The sequence below is a fragment of the Rosa rugosa genome, chromosome 3 (assembly GCF_958449725.1).
Source record: "Rosa rugosa chromosome 3, drRosRugo1.1, whole genome shotgun sequence".
NCBI lineage: Eukaryota > Viridiplantae > Streptophyta > Magnoliopsida > Rosales > Rosaceae > Rosa > Rosa rugosa.
Window position 1 is genome coordinate 22,876,847 of NC_084822.1, and position 11,682 is coordinate 22,888,528.

General features: G+C 38.9%; 1 pseudogene; it reads right to left on the reverse strand.

Annotated features, from left to right (window-relative positions):
• Positions 1–1,150: 1,150 nt before the first annotated feature.
• LOC133737442 (probable mannitol dehydrogenase) lies at positions 1,151–9,950 on the reverse strand (annotated as a pseudogene).
• Positions 9,951–11,682: the final 1,732 nt, after the last annotated feature.

The following is an 11,682-nucleotide window of genomic DNA, read 5'->3' on the forward strand; positions in this document are numbered from 1 at the left end:
TCGAGTCTAGCAAAAATTAGGTGGCAAAACTCCTTTTGGACATCCACATCCCTAACATTTTTGACAACATTTTCAGCAATGTGCCATGCACACAATCTGTGCCAGGGCTTTGGAATGAGATTCACAATAGCTTTTCTCAATGCCTCGTCTCTGTCAGTGTTGACCAATGTATTAAAAGGCATGCCAGGCACGCCTTGAGGCTTGTAAAGCGTAATTCATCAGTTCTACTACGTTAGTTTTGATGTCTAGGCGCAAAGGAGTCGAAGGCGCACCTATAAGGCATTGAAAGCGCACAAAAATGCAGAAGAAGTGCATGCGCATGTTTTTTTTTTTTTTCAAATTTGTTTATGGACTCTACTCTTGAGTTCGAATTGATGTTTTGTAGTTCTGTTTCAATTGAAGTTTATCAGACAGATTTTGAATATTTGGTTAAGATGAAAGAGAGTAATCTCAATAAAAGTGGTCAATAAGCACAAGAAAGTCAGAGTTTTGATATTCAAAGTTCTTGTTAATCTAGTATACGTATATGTAGTTAGGACTCTTACCAGATCATAAACTTCCAGTTTATAAATGAGATAATCTAAAGGTTCAGTTGGAAGAGTCGGTTACTACAGCAAGATTAGTATAAGTACACGCCAATTACTTCTTGTAATCTTAGTTAGTAATAGTACAATTCAGTTTCTCATCATTTTCATCTTCTTCTTCTTCCTCCTACATTGCTTAGCTAGGTCTCCATTTCATTGATACCAGAATTCTAATCATATTTGAGTTTCGAATATATTGATGTTTTGTTTCAATCAAAGTATACCAGACATATTCTTTTCATTTCTATGCTAATAATATATAAGTTGAGTTTGATTTGAGTTTGAATTCATGAGTACATGCAATCTGATATGTATTGACTTTTAATTAAGTTTTCTGAATCTGATATATATATCTAAATGTATCTGTAGATTTTCATCTATTAATATTCCCTCTATATATATATATGTGTGTGTGTGTGTATAATTTTTTTAATATCGTAAGGCGTATGCCTTTAGTCTCAAGGCTTACGCCTTAGCAAGGCTCCCCTGAAAACGCCTCAGGTTACGCCTTAGCGTTTTAAATATTGGTGTTGTCTGATATTGGTTCTTTTTCCCCCTAATAGAAGTCAAAAAGGCTGTAACCACCCAATTGTAGGTGTCCTCACGTTCATCAACCAACAATGCACACCCAAAGAGTACGGTTGCCTATAATTATTTGCGCTAATAAAGACGGCTAATGGTTTGCCATAGATGTTAGTCTTGTATGTGCAATCAATAATCAACACCTCCCCAAAATTATTGTAATCTACCAGAGACTTGGTATCTCTCCAGAACATATTACCCAGCCGGGCTTCGGTGTCAACATTGAACAAACAGAAAAACTCGACCTCTTTACATGCTTTTAAATTCTTGAAACTAATTGCATATTGGATGTTGCCATCAACCATGAGTTCCCTCCTTTCAGAGTCCATCTTGCTGTACAATTTTTTTATGGTGAAGCCAACAAATTCATGTCCACAAGATTGGTGGACCAAATGGACAAAAAACTCGTAAGCCTGGCATGTACCAACAAAGACTTTCTTAAATGCTGTTACCTGAGCAACGTCATGGTGCCGAACCATGTGCTGAGATCGGAGGAAGGGAACAAATTTTGTTGTAGCAAGGTCGTGATTATGTTCGGTGATGAATTGGACCACATGGAAGACACCACTTTTCTTGCATCGGCGCACTGTGATACGTGCTTGACAATTGCCTCTGGTAATATTTCTCTGTGGAGGGCGCTGCTTTTTTTTTCATATTCACCATCACCAAACTGCTTCTGAGTACGTTTCGTACTTGATGTATCAGCATCGTACGATTGGTTTCTAATGAACTGTCTTCCTCCTGCAGACCAGTTTTGACCCATCAAGTGGACTAAGATTTTGGGCGCTTGAAATGGTTTCAAATGCAAAAGTAGGCTCAGGCTTGCCCCATTTTTTTTTCCCTTTCTCACACCCTCCTTTGAACACACTAATTGTCTCCTCACGACCAATTGTGCTGCATTTCGATCCAAATTTTCCCAACTAAAGCGCATGGTAAGTGAATAGTAAGCATAGAATGTGTCCACTGCCTCAACGCTGCTAAACTCAAAACCAATCATAACATCTAAGGAGTTCATACTTCTTACTGTTGAAGTGTAGACAATCCAGATTCTCATCCTTATTTGCACTTTGCGAAGCTTCCTCATCTGAGAATAACTCTTTGTACTCTGAAAAGTCATCCTCATCTACAGACCAACCATGGTAATACAGTTCACTGAATCGCATGCCGCTCTCCTCCATGATTTCTCTCCCTATCTGCAGTGCAAAGAAATAAGCATTTTAAAAGTGGGCATGAACGCATCAATAATAATAAAAATCACAAGTTAGTTGTTCTTCCATACTAAACTTCCACCTGTAAATGGTAATTATGAATTTACAGCAGAGGTAATAAACAACTGGGGAGGGGACAAATTATATACAGAGAGGATAGTCTTAATAAACATAGGGAAGCAATCTACAAATATACAACAAGGAAGAATAGTATTAAAATCACAATAGTAAAAAAGATTCTTAACAACTGCCTTAACTACAAGATTGACAAACTGAGTATTCAGATTAGATTAAGCTTGGTACGAAACAGCAAGGGGCGAATCCATCGATATATCAAAAAATTTAATTGGTAATGTTAATGCCCGTGTTGACCCATATCCCTGTAGCACAAAGAGAGAAGCGATTTGTTTCAATCAAAGGAAAACATTAACCATGCTTGCACAACAACTGTTCACTACCACAAATGGAAGCAAAGTTGGACTTCAATACCTCTAATTAGGAAATAGGATGAAGGAATATGCTCCAAAATGTCTTCTGGAAGAGGTTTTCGAACAAAACTTGGAGAGGATTCAAAAATTGGGCGATTCACTTTACCAATATTATGTGAAAACGGGTTGAAGTTTAGGTTTGACAGGCTCCAAGGGCGGCATCGTGTGTTTCCATTAGGATTACGACGTCTTAAAAAAATTGGGAATAAAGAAAAAACAAATTGCGCATATAATTTTTGTCATTTTGATAGATTAAATAACCTAAGTTTACCTATTCAAACTAAATTAATAATTATCATGTTATTTTATGATTGGCGTTTTTTTTTTTTTTTTGAAAGGAGTTTGGAACCTAGCCTATCTGGGAGGCTCAGCCTCACGCTCGTTATTATTATCATAAAAAGGATGATTGTACAGCTAGGGGGACATATTACCTACACCTCGAATACTAGTACACGTATCCTCATAGAGAACATCCTGGATAATCACAGAAACCTGTTCTAACCAAACCTCATCTAAATAAGAAATACTAGCGAGATGTGCCAACCTATGGGCAACACTTATGTATATGTTTCTTCTTATGAAAAGTTATAGATAACAAGCTTGGGATCCTGATCTTTGTCGTTTTGATGGCAGAAACCAATTTGAATCAAGAATTGGCCTCCAAAGTCATCAAAATTGTCTTCTGGATCTGTAAAAGAGACAAGAATTGGGGGGGGGGGGGTGATCACTGATCATTGCAAACATTAGATTGATCTAAGATTTATGGTTTATTTCAATCTTTCTCTTAAGTCATTGTTGGAATTCTTCTATGGATCCAGAATCACAAACAGTAGTAGAGCTGCGCGCTTTGACATTATGGAACAATGTTGTGTAATAAAAGAGTTCCTTGAGTGGTTGATTTGGTGTTTGAATAAATCTAAACTATGTGTAATGCGCATTGTAGGCATTGACTAAATTTGCTACCATTTGCATTGGAGGTAGTTTAATTGTGATACTGTTTTTATAATCTCTCTGATTGATAGTATCTAATGTAAATATACACTGTTTAATTTGGGGAAGAAAAAAAAAAAAAACTAAACCCGTAGCATGGCGCGGGAGGGCTTATCTAGTCATATACTAAAGACTTAAAGCTTTACAACTTGATCGAACTAGTTTGCACATTTTATCGTGTTGTGACAAAGCAATATTTAACATTGTCGCCCTTCTCAAGTCGTTCAAGAGCAGTGTTCACATAATCCATTGGAATAACTTCGACATCTGCTGTGACATCTGCTGTGTTGTTGTGCTTTGCTGCAAAATCTATTATCTCTTGAGTCTCTTTCATTCCCCTAATTGCACTACTAGCAATAACTTTCCTCCCTATTATTTCCAAAAATAGAAGAAGAAGAAGTGTTAATTAGTATTCCACCCTTTAAAAATATGATTTTGAAAGAGAAGTAGGGAAATTACCCATAATTAAAGGGAAGACGGGAAGCTCAGATGGCTCCACTGGAGCACCCACCAAAACTAGTTTTCTACTAGTTTTCAGCAAGCCAATCAATGGAAGGAGAGAGTGAGAAGCAGAAACAGTGTCGATGATACCATCCATGGTGCCCAAGGCAGCCTAAAAACATGAAAATATTATCATCACATTTTGATTTTCATCGACCGGGTTTTTTTTAGTTACATTGAAGGAAAATCGAACGTTTGACCTAACCTCTCATAATTCTCGACCTACTCTGACCATTTGGGCAAACTAGAAAGGCCTAATATATTGATTAATAAAAGAAATCAGTGGTATTTTTTAGTATCTTAGTGTCACTTACTATTGGATTTAGATCTAAGGGTTTAGATTAAATAAAAATATTTTAAGTGTTTTAATCTCAATCATGGAACTTCAATTCAATGGTAGGTGACCATAAACTTCTTATTCACATGATGCTCTCTTCATATATAGATAATATATAATGAAGGGCAACAAATTAAACTCAGTACTTAATTACCGCCAATTTCTCATGGTCATGACCGATCAAAAATGAATCTGCACCAAGTCGTTCCACTGCTTCCTTTTCCTTACTCGGAGAGGAACTAATCACAGTGACCCTTGCTCCGAAAGCTTTGGCAAACTTCACGGCCATATGACCTATACCTCCAAGCCCAACAACACCCAAATGTTTATCGCTACCGGGCTGGGGGACTAGTCCAAAATATTTCAGGGGGCTATACACGGTAATCCCGGCACACAATTGCGGGGCGGCACCTGCTAATGGAATGTCATTTGGGATTCGGACGACAAAGTGCTCTTCCACAACAAACTTATCTGAATATCCACCAAAGGCTCTTGTTCAATCTTCATATTGTCCATTGTAGGTCCATAACATTTTGGGGCAGTAATTTTCCAAGTCTTGTTTGCAGTTCTCGCATGAGCCACATGAACCCATAATGCACCCTACTCGGGCTACATCTCCAACTGTTGAGACTAATATTTGCTACAGTTTTAGCACATTTTACTTAGTTATTCTCTTAACAATGTCATTTCTAACTTGTTTCGTGTTTTTAGGTAGTTTTGAGTCTGGAAATGGAAGGCAAAGAGTTATATGCGCAGAAATGAGAAAAAATGGAGAAATGAAGTTTTCCTAGTTCTACCAGGAAACGGAATCCCAGTCGAAGTAGGAATCCTAATGCAACTAGGAAAGAGCTTGGAAAAATGATGTTCGGAAATGAAAAAATGACAGAGTCCCAGTTGGACTAGGAAACCTGATCATACTAGGAGTCCTGATGCTGCTAGGAGACCTGGTAAGACTAGGAGATGCTGTGTCTTGAAGATGACTCAAGATATTTCAAGAATGTTCTAGATTAATGAAGAATTTCGGCAATCATAGAGATGGATTTCGAATTGGCCAATTTGAGAAGCCTGGCTCGAAGATTGAAGCATGTGACTTGCACATGAGTCTCTAGAATCATCCATGACGTCTTGAGGAGTCCATGGCCCATTTATATTGCTTTATGCTGTGACAATTAAAAGAAAATACTAGAAGATTTCGGCAATGCACATTTTGGGATATTTTTGGATTTCTATTGAATTTTGGAGAAGAAAATAAAGGAATAAATATTGAATTTGGATTCCTGATTCCATTCTACATACTTGGAGGCCGAAATATGGTCTAGATACATGGTGAATTCGGCAACAAAGAAAGGTGACTTGTTCTCTACTTCTCAAGGAATATTTTCATTGGTCGAATGGTGTCACAAGTAGATTTCAATCTTGATTCTCAAGCCTATGCCGTGCACTATATAAAGGAGGTTTGTGAAGACATTCTACACACCACAAAATTCAGAATCAAACACCACAAACACTTCCCCTTCTCTTCCAAGTTTCGGCAATTTCAAGAAAATCAAAGTTCAAGGCCGTGAAGCATCCTCCTCTCCATTCAAGCATCCTTGCCGTGATCCTCATCCATTCCACCACCTTTTGAAGCTTCTTGCATCCTTGAAGATCAAAAAGTGTAACCATGAACTCCATAATTTGTTTTCGGTTTTTGAATGTAAAACAATTTCGGTTTCTTATGAATTTGCGATTTTGTTTTATGTTTCTGGATTGTGTTATGCGATTTCTTGTAATGATGAAGCATTGATTTTAGATATGTAGTTTTCGAATACTATGAAGCATGTTTTAGGTTTTCTAATTGAAAATTTGAGATTTCTTTATATGATAGCATGATTGTTAATTTCGAGCTTCAATCCCATCTTTTATGTGTTAATTGATCTTTGGATGCATACTTAGGTTGATGAACATGTAACTGAATTCATATTAAGGTGCTAGCGTTGTAGGCTTTAATTATTTAAGTGGAAAACCTATAATTACTTAGGTAAATTAACAATGAGTCTTGCATGCTTGATTAGCACTCTAACTTGTGTTCTTGGCTTGAATTGATCAAACTTCCAATATTGTTAATGCGTTAAAAGTGTTTTTGTTAGTGATTAGCTACCACTAGTAATTTCATGATTAATAGGGTTAACTATGGTGCATTCATCTAGTTGATTTAATTAAAGGAAGTAAAAAGAACTTTGTATGCGTTCATCTTTGTTCTTGGTTGATTCTATGCTATAACATATTTTGATTCGTGATTTGATGTTTGAAACCTTGCCAACGTGTTAATAGTAGTTAATTACATCTAAATTCGTTCCATTCATATATTTCTACCTTGACTGTGTTTTGATGTGTCACATTTATATATTTAGTTAGTTGTTAAATTAAATAAAAATCCTAAATCCCCTTACTTATGTAAATCGTAAAATGTATATATATTCTTTAATTTGTTTCTCTAATGTTTTATTTTTCATGAATTAATAAGGCCCTAATCCTCGGTTGAGAACGATACCCTACTTACTCTTACTACATTGATAGGGTTTTAAATTGAGCACTAATTTTGTGCAGGTTACCAACTTTAAATTTTTTGACGTTGAGCCCAACCTTGGTCACTTGGCCAACAATTGCATGCCTACAAAAATGATCATACAAAACCTTACTATAGTTATATGTAAAAAAAAAAAGGATTAAATTCTGCTTACTACCATGTACTTTCAAGGGTTAGTCAATTCAGTCCCTGCACTTTTAATTTAATCAGAAAAGTCCTCGCACTCTCCAATTTCATCAAATCGATCCATTCCGTCACTATTCCGTCAATTTTCTCTGTTAAGGTGCTGACGTGACACATTTTCACATGGAAATTCCCAAAATACCCCTACTCAAAGCCTCTTCCATCAGAAGCATGCTTCACTCTCTCTCCCACTTCTTCTTCCCGAAACCCTCTTTCCCTCTCTCTCTCTCTCTTCTCCCCACCCAAAAAAATGGAGGAGAAAAAGGAAACCATCTCTTCTTTTCCATCACCTTCACTCTTCTGCTCTCCTTCTCTGTCGCCCTTGACCACCAGACCCTCCTCCTCTCCCCCTTCCCCTCCGCCCCTACTCTCCCCCAACCCGAATCCTTCTCCGCCACCTCCGAACCCGACCCAGATTCCATCTCCCTCCAACTCCACCACCTCGATGTCCTCTCCTCCAACCAAACCATCTCCCAGCTCTTCCACCTCTGCCTCCACCGTGACGCCCTCCGCTTCACCTCCCTCACCTCTCCCTCAACCGCATCGGCGTCGGCACTCCCCCTAAATACCTCTGCATGGTCCTCGACATTGGCTCTGACGTCGTTTGGCTCCAGTGCACCCCCTGCAAACGCTGCTACTTGGACTCTAGGAGGCTGGATGATGGAGTCGAGGCAGGACCCGAAGCTGCAGTTGTTGATCCAGGCGAAGTTGGGGTTGTTAATGCTCAAAGTCTGGCGGTAGCCAAACCTTCGTTTAACGCGAGTCCGGTGGGCGGACCGCTACTCTGTGGATTTGGTGATCTTTTTCGCTAGCTGTCAAACGAAAGACAGAGCGTCAGAGGGAGACCGCGTTGGGCGGTCTTCACTTCTCCGATGCCTAAGTCAGTCAATGCATATAGACAGCATAACAATAAATGAGTAGTAAATGCGTATTTAATGAGGAGAGAGGAGAGAACCTTTTATAGGTGAGGAGGAGGCTGATCTTCTCCTTGTTTTCGATGTGGGACTGATATGCTTCAGTCCCCAGCTTCAGGAGCTTCTGATGCTATCTTGGCACGGCGCGTGGCGGCGCGTCGGCGGTGATCTGGGGACCATCCGAGGCTTAGGCTGTAGCTCGCCTGGCTATGTATCCGTAGGCTATTCCTTTGGCGGGAATCAGTACCTCTGGCGGTACCATGAGCGTGGCTCATTATAGCTAATTATGCATGTAAATGTACATGTATGTACAGGGGTCGTGGTGGGAGAATTTGGCTGCGATTTCGGAGGGGGTGATGAAGGAGAGTTTGGATCGCCGTTGAGGGTGTGGTTGCGGGAGGAGGTTGTGGTCGGGATGGTCACCGAGGGCGTTGAGGACGGAGTGGGTCTGGGCAACGTCGGAGACGGCGCGGGTCATGGCGGCGATGACTTTGGGGTCGGAGAGGTGGGGCATCTGGCTGAGGAGGATGAGGATGGTTGCTGGGGTATGATCAACTGGGGCTGGCCACGTTTGTGTGTGAGTTTGTGTTTATACTAAACAAAATGATGAGCCAAATTTCTTGTTTTGTGTTTTGCTTACTGAATGGTTCATTCTGGGCTTGTTTTCTGAGTTTCTGGTTTAGGTTGATGGTGTTGAAAGCACAGAGTCCTCTCATTGATTGTTGGGGGTTTTGTCTTTGTGAGTTGCTCTTGATTTCAGTACTCTTGCTTGGATGAGTTCATATTTGGAGTCTTTGATGTGTTTTGGTATGCATTTGATTTTAGTATGACCTTCCAAGTGAGCTAGTAGTGGGGATCGATCTTGGGAAGTTGGTTGAGAATTGAACAAGGGAAGGACTGAGAAGAAGGAGAGTAAACAGAATATACTTGTATGGGTATTTTGGGAATTTCCCTGTGAAAAAGTGCCACGTCAGCACCTTAACAGAGAAAATTGACGGAATGGATCGATTTGATGAAATTGGAGAGTGCGAGGACTTTTCTGATTAAATTAAAAGTGCAGGGACTGAACTGACGAACCCTTAAAAGTACAGGGTAGTAAACAAAATTTAATCCAAAAAAAAAAAAAAATGCCATTAGTTTTAAATGGTCGGAATCTTACTCCCTTTATTTCTTTTTTGTCTTGCACAAATATTGTTCTCAACTTAATCTTTTAAAGACAATCCAGACCTGAGTTTGATCCATATTTTCGAACACCTATTAAAAACAAACCAAACTAGCTTTCGTTGAAATGAAAATTTACCCGGGCACAGTTGGATAAATGGTCGTCCATATTTTGTTCTTTACGAGGTGAATGTCTCCGTGGCAAATTCCACAATATTGTATCTTGGTGGTAATATCATTATCGCCATTAGCCCTGAAGTAGAGAAAAATAAGTTGAGGCACCTTGCTAAGATCTTGAGGAAAAGTAGAAGCTAGCTAGCCAAAAGAGGGAGTACCTTCTAGTGAAATGGTAGGGGGAGAGAATTCCTGAGGAATTTCTAGCAGCCCATCCATAAGCATGCACTGCTTCTTCTTGAGCTGGTGCTTTAGACATTTTCTCTTCGTATTTGTGTACACAAATATGTGTGTTATATGCATTCATTGCTATGTATTTATAGCATGTTTGTGGGATAATAAGTTCTAGCTTTCATAGTTGATGGCTATACGAGTAGTGTCAGCACTGACGATGATTTATACATATGAGAGGCAGGAGCGTTTCGTTTTTTAATTTTCTCCTACATATACTTTTCAAAACCATTTACCTTTGGACAAGTATAATATTAGAATCGATAGGTGAAAAGTCATTCTCTTTTCTTGAGATAAATGGTTTTGAAAAGTAATAAACCTTTTCTTTAGTTGTATTAAAGTCTATCATCTCTTGGGTCTCTTTCATTCCCTCACAAACACTTCCAGTCATTAGCTTCGTCCTTATCTAGAGAAATTCTTAAGTAGGACAAACGTACCAGCCACGTGATATGCCCCGCCAATCGTGTCTCTCTATTTTTTAATTGTATTTTAAAACAACTTATGTTTAATTATAATGAAAGACTGCTGTATTAGGAATAGTTTGGATAAGTGCTTTCATGCGTGCAAGATAAATATGATCAAAAATAGGGCAAAAATAATATTAAATTAGCTATCATTAGGGAAAAATTGGCAGCTCAGTAGGTAAGTTGAACACCCAATATAACTAGCTTTCCGCTAGTCTTCAACAAGTCGATCAATGGCACGAAAGGGTAGGAGCCTGAAACTGTATCGATGATGCCGTCTATTGTACCCATCATGACCCGATTGCGTATGTAACGTATTGATATGAGGTCAAATTTTGAGGGAAACATTCTCAATTAATTGACAATCTCACAAAATATCATGTGCGATGCCCAATCTACAGTCTCACAAAATAATTAGATTGGCACATCTTGCTAGTATCTCTTACTTAGATGATTATTGGTTAGATAAGACTCCTGTGATTATTCAGGATGTACTATATGAGGATTCTTGTACTAGTACTCGAGGTGTAGGTAACATGTCTCCCTCGCTGTACAACTATCCTTCTTATATTAATAATAATAACGAGGATGTACTTTATGAGGATTCTTACACTAGTATTCGAGGTGTAGGTAACATGTCCCCCTCGCTGTACAATCATCCTTCTTATATTAATAATTATTAAGTTATTCAAAAAAAAAAATTATTAAGAGAAGAGGGTTTGTTAGTCAAAACAGAGTTTTTTTTTACTGAAATAGCCCTCAAATATTAAAAAAGTTTAAGAAAGTTTAAACGTACAAGGATAAAGGTAAAGCTGTAATTACAAAAGGAAAAAAAGATAAAGAAAAATAAAAAATAAGCATTATCCATTTGCTCCCCAAACTGTCACCCACTAATTTCAACTGTTTCCCCTATTTAAGTGCTAAAAATTGGAAGTAAAACTAAGTAGATTTGGTTCATTAGGGTTTGAGAGAACTCCGCCCCGATGGGTGGACGTTTCTGCAACTTTCTCCATCTCTGATGGAGAACAATGTTGGCACATCCCTTGGTGTAGTATACCTCGAGTGCGGTGCAAACCGTCTTTTCTTTTCTTCCCGTTTGTTTTTCAAAGGCACGACTCCTCCTGCGGCGGCGGATAGTGATATGTTCCCTCTCTCTCAGGTCTTTACAACCTGGGATTCAAGGCTGCGTTCGATCTGGGCAAGTGGTCGGCGACCTTTCGATGGGAAATCAGAGTTTTTGGGTTGGATCAGGATCTGGGATCCAGGGACTATGAAGACTTCTTGGAATTTTGGTCG